Source organism: Nothoprocta perdicaria, unplaced genomic scaffold (assembly GCF_003342845.1).
Source record: "Nothoprocta perdicaria isolate Ctin4 unplaced genomic scaffold, notPer1 scaffold_8, whole genome shotgun sequence".
Classification (NCBI taxonomy): domain Eukaryota; kingdom Metazoa; phylum Chordata; class Aves; order Tinamiformes; family Tinamidae; genus Nothoprocta; species Nothoprocta perdicaria.
Window position 1 is genome coordinate 5,607,909 of NW_020456087.1, and position 8,226 is coordinate 5,616,134.

Here is an 8,226-nt window from a genome sequence, read left to right on the forward strand (position 1 = left end):
CAAAAATATTAAACTTCAAGAGTTTTATAAACTTATTTCTAGGTTGCTAAAGAATTTATTTTTCTACTATAAATGGTATAGACAAAGTATCACCTGTACAGCAAGCAAGCCTATTTCTTATAGAAGTAAGCTTAAAAATAAATGCCAGTCATATCCATATTTAAAAGTTCTATCTAGTAAAGTATCTCCAGTCTTTGTAATGTGAATTACCTTTTAAGCTCTCTACGAATTCCGAGTTGTTTGCCATAATATTTAACTGAGCTTTGAGTTAACATTTTTAGAATAATCTTCTACATTCCATTTCATCATGAACTTCCGTCTTGTCAGATGTTCTCAGATGTTTGCCCTATCTTTACTTCATGTGAATGCAGATGTCACTAAATAGCTTATTTTATTACTTGCTAAATTCTGCACTTGCATATGGCCAGATTTGACAATATTGTTGCATATAGTGGGGAAAAAAACATAAGAAAAAAATTTCAGAAGTAAGCACAGTGTGTGACACCCGACTGTCACGCGAAGGAATTCCTGCAGAGAGGTGGCCTCACAGGAGCGTTACATGCGGGAATGTGGATGTGTGTTAGATGCACTTGGAAAGTCTGGAGTGCTTGTGTTCCAGTACATGTGGACAAGCACACATGCTTGCAGGCACATACACCCACTTAGTAAAAGTTTAAAAAAACTAGGAAATTAYACCATCCGTATTAAAGATTTATAATAGAGCTTTCTCTCTTACTACTATTTTTATTAGTGCTATAAAATGAGGAAGCATGTTGGTATATACAGATTCCTTGTACTTTGGCTAATGTAGTCCCTATAGTTTTGTTTTAATGAAAATCCAAACAATAACTATTTTTAAATGTGAGCATTTTTACAGTAATAACTATCTTGTTTAAAAAAAATACAGATATATATTACTTTGGCTTGAGCATCTCGGTGACTATGGAGTAGTTTTTGTCTTTTTTAATGTAATTTTGTTATAGACCTTCTGTAGTATATTGTTTTTCAGGGTTGCTTCAATGATTTTACAATCCCATACTTGAGTTATTAAAGTGCCATTTCAAGTAATGTTTAACTGGTTATTTTAAAATTTCTTACTTCCCATGATTTTGTAGATTTTTAACCTGTAGAGTGTAAATAGGTCACAGGTGTCAACTTAAGTGAAAAGAACACTTCTTTTTTTTTCATTGTATGTTTTCTCTATTATTTCAATACTGGTGGTAGGCAATTATAGCTATGTCTATTTTTAGTTGCTGGAAGTTGGCTGCTAATATTTATGATCATCTTAGAAAAAGTATCAATTAGAAATTGGAAGCAAAAAATGCCCTTAGCTTCTATGTTTATTTCATTTTTTTACAGTAATTGTGATGCTGTCAACTGAAGAATTACATATATATATATACACACACACAATTTTTAAAGTCAAACTTATTTGTTCTGTTTATAATGTAATCCTCTGTTGCTACACCAACAGAATACTGCAGTGAATTAAATACCAGTGAAGCTTATTCTGTATAAAAGATGCAATGAATAAAATACTAAGATGCTTATTGTGTATAATGTTCAGTTTAGTTGCCTGCTAAATTTTTCAAGGCAAATGTACGTTATTGTCTCTTCATGGAACGCAGAAATGAAATTTAGCAGTAAATTTCGCTAAACTGTGAGTGTACCAAACGCTTTAGGAACTGATCAGGGGAGGTGGGGGGGGGGGGTCATTGGATCTTTTTATTTCTTTTAAAGTGCTGAATTGTGGCAGTTACTCATTTTGTGAATGTTTAAGCAGCAAAGCAGGGCAAAAGGGGCACGTGTTTGACTTGCACGGTGGTGGAAACTTGGGCTCCCTCCGTCCTTCCTGGAGCACCCGCGCTTCTCCTGGGCCATGTGCTGCCCTTGCCAGCCTCTCCTGCTTTTGCATGGGATTGAGTTGCTCAGCCAGAAATAGGCTACAATTAGAGAAATTCATCTTTTCCAGATTTGTCTCCTGCTAGAGGAATGGTTCAGAGGTGGAAGGAATTATTTTTACTTGCTTTGCATGTTTGGGTTTTATTTTTTCTGCCCTCCCTTCTCTTTTTCCTCGCTCCTCAGAGATTTTGAACCTGAAATAAAACCTGCATGGTTTGAGAGCAGTTTTCAGTTCTGAGAATTGTGTATTGATCCCATTCTGCTCCCTGCACAGAATAAACCCCACTCTCAGTTCAGAACTTGATACTTGTCCTGCTTTTAGTTCTTAGGTGTGCACCATCGATGCCTAGTTCCTTGCATCTGTCTTGAGTAACAGAGCTAGTGTAGAAGTAACTGCAGAAACTTCCTGGGAGCCTTCACATTTGAACATTGTTAAGTTTTAATATAAATCAGGTTGGTCATTTTCATCTCAAATGGAATGTTTCTTTATATTTTAGTGTGAAAATCTAATTTAAATTTTTTAGACTGTCTTAATGGAAGAATTTTTTTTCCTAAGTCTGAAGTATATAGCAATACTTGACCTCTACAAGGTATAACTTCATGATGTATAACTGTTTATAGGCAACCAAAGTGCAAAACTGGTATTGCCATGAGCTAAGTTTATTCCACCAGCTTATTCACAGASTTTCCAGGGAATCAGGAAGGATAAATTTGATCTGTCCTGGTGGCTGCTGAAAGAGAACGCTTCCTTATCAAAAATCCCCGCCTYGGGTGCGTAGCTGGTGCTTGTTTTGGCGGTTCCCCGATTGTTCCTCATCAACAATCCTACCATGCGTTTGTGCTGTGCAGAATTGGGTGGTGGTGCCTGGTCAGCATGCTGGTGACCTTTATGTTGCAGAACGTGGTTTAATGTGCCTGAGTGCATCATTAATAATTTGTCCATTGCTAATTTAGAAAATGCAAAGAATTACATACTTGCACTGAATGCCTACAGCATTTTGGGGTTGGTTTGTTTCTCCAATCTTACGAGCATGATAATGCTAAAAAGCCACTGTTGCTTCTGCTTACAGTCTGCTTGGAATGGAGAAAAGATGGAAAGGGAATCTCCTGATGGTACCTATAGCCACGTCTATGTGATATTTGAAAATAGTCTTTGTATTTGATCTCTAGGATGCTCCACATAGACCTTTGAGATGCAGGATATTGCTTGTTCTGAGTGTATGAGTCTTGTCATGTTATACTTGGCTTTCTCTTTGTGTTTTTATCTGCCTTTGATGGGACTCGTGAGAACTACTGAGCAAACAAGATGCTTGAGGAGCATCCTGAAGAAGGCCCTGTCACTGCTGCAGGGACAGATGCACTGAGTTGAAGAGCACTTCTGGCTGCTCAAGGGACTAGCAGACTTCAGTAGTGTAGCTGTAGCTTGTATTTTCTCCAGCGTTAAAGCATCATACTGTACGTGTTCTTAAATTGTATTCCTATTGATATTTCTGCTTTATAAATGAAAAGCTGAAGAGAAAAACTAGCTTTTCTCCTATTTCCCTGCAGTTTTCTCAGCATTGCCATTCATGTGAGAACTGTCAGAGACTCTTGCAAGTCACTCTTGCAGAGAGAATGTGCAGAGCTGTAAATTGTATGAGTTGAAATTGGTCAGTTGACAGCATGAGACATGGACTAGTGAAGCATCGTTGGAGAAGATGGAGTTTGCTATTAAACTACACGCAGGCTGGTTTCTCCTCTAAGGTTCTGCTGCTGGTACTCAGCAGTGACAACTGCTCACTCAGCAGTGATCACACAGACTGAATCATACAGGTCCTGAGCAAGAATTGGGAAGGAAGAGATCACGAGAACTACCACAAAGAAATAATGTACTTGGAGCAACTGCCAAGTGCCTGGATAAAACTGGTAAAAATGTAGCAAACTAATCACAAAGAACAAAACAGCTCTGATTGGAATATCACATATGCACATCTATATTTCTACACATACACACACACACAAAATACGTACATAACCTTCTGTAAAGTTTTAGATATTGATAGTAGTGCTTCTAAGAATTGTTAACAGGTKGTCAGTCTGCTACAGATAATTAGTACTTACATTTATTTTTCAAAACGTAAAATCTGAATTGGAAGTATACTTAGCATTTTGTTATCCATCTCTGAGTTGGCTAGTCTAATCTGTGCGGTCACTTCTTTTTTGTTAAAACATGATGTTTTATTGTGGGAGCTGCACAAAATCACAAGTAGTCTGTCAATCTTACGTCCCACTCAGCCTGCACTTGTGTTTAAGCAGTTGCCTGCTCTTTGGATGACAGCAGTCGTCTTGGTCTATGTGTACGCAGGACCTGGGGCAGTGTGACTCTGTCTGGAGATTGGAATTGCTAAAACACAGACTTTATGATGTCCTTTCATACCTAGCCTAAAACTGAGGTCGTCTTTAAAAAAAGGGCTATTAGAGCACTTAGGAGCCAATGTAAAAACGTGAAGGTTACATGTTAGGTATCCTTAGCGTGTCACTGAGGTGAAGATGCTTGCCTGGGCTGGGCTGCCTTCCTGTGCTAGGRGCTTGTTTTTCCAGGGCTTTTGAGCTTTACTGGGAGGTTATAGAGGAGGGCGGAGATGGGAGAACTCAGTATCCTTCTCTTTAACCTCAAAGGCCAGCCCTGGTCTTACAAAGGCTGCTCCCCAAATCCCTTATGTCTGATGGGGGTTTCAGCCCCTCGGTGAGGTGCTCACAGATTACAACGTGCACTTCAACGGCAATTGGTGYAGCCTAATGCTGGAGACATGCTTGGCCACATGTCCTCAGACTRCACATTGCCCTGTGAGCCTTCTCTGTGCGTTTTTAAATATAAAATGTTCTTAATTGATACTGCCGCTATAATCTTCATTCTAGGCCGTCCTTCCACTTCTTTGTACCTGTCTTTATTTTTGCTCTTGTTTTTCAGAGTTGAGTAGTTACCATGAAAAAGGAGAGCTGCACTATCATCTCTGAGAGGTGTTTTTGTAGCTTGATATTAGGCCTGTGCAGTGAGGGCCCAGATCATTGCATGAGGATATGTGAAGGCATCAATCCTGCCGCAGTAGTTTGAAAGATTGTCCCTGGCAGAGTAATTGAATTGTGGAACAAATTATCCCCTTAATCATGGCAGTGTTTCCTCTTTGAAGATAACTAATTCGTCCTTCTCCAGAAGCGAGGCAAACTGGTGTGCACGTAGCGCACTCTGTCAGAGCTTGAGGCCCAGCAGGAAAATGAACCAGCCATTTGACACTGGAGATGCACTGAAAGAGCCTGCAGACATCTATGTTCCTGTTCTACTCTTCAAAGTACCTGGAGGACCTGGGTGCTTCTGCTCTTACCACCATGTGCGGCCCGGCCTACGAGCTGAGAGGCCCAGCCTTGTAACTCCTGCCCAGCCCCAGTGTCTGCCCCCCTGCTGGCTTCCACCTGAAACACTGGCTGCAATATGTGGTTTTAAGCTCCTGATCTGTAAATACCTATTAGCCAGATTTCCTGAGGCTTTTTCTTTGGTTGTCTGTTTTTAACTCTTGTGGGACCTAGTGGAGCTGCTGAGGTAGAGCTCCCTCCATATGAATGAAGGAACTCTGCTGCAGGGCATTTTTGGGTGGGCGTAGAGGAGCTGCCTTTAGATCTCGCCTCTTATCCCTTGCACTGCAAGAATGTAGGTTTGTACCCTCCAACAGGCGTGGCCTGCACTGCACTTCCACAGGCATTTCTCTGTGTGCATTAATCTATGGGACAGGTGCCAGAGCCCTAGAATGGCAAAAATTCCTCAGAAATACAAAAGAAAAAAACCCCGTAGCTTGTAATTGCTGTGAGTCTGACTTGTGTGTCTCCCCTTTCACTCTGCTCCCCACCTTTTCCTGATGCACTAGTTAAGGAAGCCTGCGGCTGTTCTTGCACAGAGTAGTAGTGCAAAGTATGTTCCCAGCTCATTTAGATGATAAATGTCTCTCTGTGCTAAATTGTCCACTAAAAAAAAAAAAAAGACATGTAAGCAATTGCTTTCTTGCAGATAAACGTTGCATGCATAATTACCAACTGAAGTGGAAAACTGCTGGAAAGTGTGCCAAATATGAACACACAGGACATGAGACTAGTTTAGCTCATCTGGAGGAAACTAAGGCGGAATGGGAATTTCAAGAGCTTGGACATCTTAAACTAAATTGAAGGAAGTATTTATGCTGGGTGGCTCCTTCCCTTGCAGTGCTTTCAGTGGCTGAGCAGAAGTGAAGTTGTGGCCCAGCCTGCTTGTTCRGTCTATCTTGGCTCCTGTGTTGTCTTAATAAGAAGATATTTTCCAAMGTGTCATTGCCAGTTTTGCAGCAGTCTTATGTGCTGTGCAGTACTTTCACTGAGGAGGAGACACTGGAGATGGTTTGTACCAGCCTTTTCTTGTAACTGAAAATCAAGGAGCTTTTGAAAAAAGGGCTGCTTATAGGAAGCCTTCTCTGTGAAGCTACTGAGAGCTTCTGTGTGAAGATTTGGCCCCTGTTTGTGCTCCATTGTGGGGAATCCTGCTGGGAGCTCCTGCCAGTGCCTGGTGCGTAGCTGCTACCTTGGTTCTAGGTAGGGCAGAGACTCGACTGGAGCCGTATCCCTGAGAACGAGAGGGCAGTGAGATGACTTTGCTGATGTAACTCCTCCTTTTCTGTGGTGATATTTTAAATGTGGTCTTATATAATATTAATTTTTTTATGCATATCAGTTTAGAAAAGAAACCTCAGCAGAGTTCATATTTGTCCTTCACATCAAGAGACTTCAAGGAATAGAGGAAGACCTGCAGATCCTGCAAGTTTTCCTTGATGCTTCTGAAATGAGTATGTGCTGTGGCTTAAAAACAAAACAATATGGAATGTTGTATAGCTTTGAGAATAATAAAAAGTGCTGTAAAATGGAGAACCAAATATGGAAATGGATAAGAATTAGAATTAATTCTTAATAGAAGAAAGAACTTGATTTGTAAATAATGCAAAGCTCCATTTAAAGTTGCAATGTGAACCACTTCAAAGATAGGGGAATGTCTGCAGGTGTTAACATAGGCATTTTAGCTCAAGATACTGCAATATGCAAATGGATTTTTTTTGCCTATAGCTGATTACTTTTAAGTACTTAATTTTTTGTGCTTGTTTAATTTTAAACAAATGCTCGTTAGGTTTCAAAAATTTACACCAATAATGAGATATACCAACTCTTGGTGTGCAAGAGGTATTATAAAGATAATATCATCCTGGAACRTGTGAGTGTTGGTCTTGGCCATTTTTGTATCTTTGGTTATTTTTCTACGCTATTCTTCAAAACATATGAAATATATTTCACAGCTCTCAATATATTATTTCGGTTGTTAAATACATGCACTGGAAGAAAGACTTCCCTGATAACTAAGCTAAATCATCTTTACTGCAAGATAAACTGATTTCTTCTAGTTCCACTGCAAGTGGCACAGTGAATATCTGATTGTTGTCTCTTAGCTGTGGACAGATTGTTGTGTCCCATTCCTTTTGCACTTCTTTCCACAGTTGTCTCTTCTTTAACTAGGCAAAACATTATTTGAGTGTTTTTTTTTTTTTTTTTTTTTTAATAAACCTTTGGGGATTTCTGTGTTGCTTTTTGTGGCATATTTTTCACAGGAATATAGTTGGTGATCCAACCTGGGCACAGTCCTGACCGCTCTAATACAAAGTGCAACAGCTTAAAGCCTTCTGTATCTTGTAAATAATGCGTAAGGCTGATTAGTCCTGTGGCCTCTGTGCTATAAATGCCAAACTTTATTACCAGCGCATACTTTTTAAACGGTACCACTCCAACCRTGACAGTGATTTACAGAGCTGGAGCTCGCGAGAGCCAAGGGCTTCCATCCAGGCAGGTCGGTTTGTGTCTCTGTGCGCTCGAGACCCAGCACTTGAGCTCCTCGGGTGGTTACGGGTCCCTCCTCGGGGTGCCCTGTGGTGACAGGGGGGACCTGCTGCTCCGGATTCCGTCCTTCAGTGAAGCTGAGAAGCGTCCCTGCTACCAAAATACTCTTTCCAAAGCGTATGTATTTCATGCAGATGTGCTGTTTTTCACAATTATCATGCTTCTTTCAGTGAGGACCCTAGAACTAAGGTTTTACTTCTTTAGTGGATGCTCCTAACAGTTGCAGGAGCAATACAGTTGGTGACATAATTTAGATGTCTTCACTGACCTCCCTCTTGCTTCTGTGTATTCAAAATATTAAAATACTGCCTGTTATTCAGAGTACCTGRCTAACACTTTATGATTCCTTATTCTAAAAGTGAAAGTAGTGCAGATTTTCTTGCA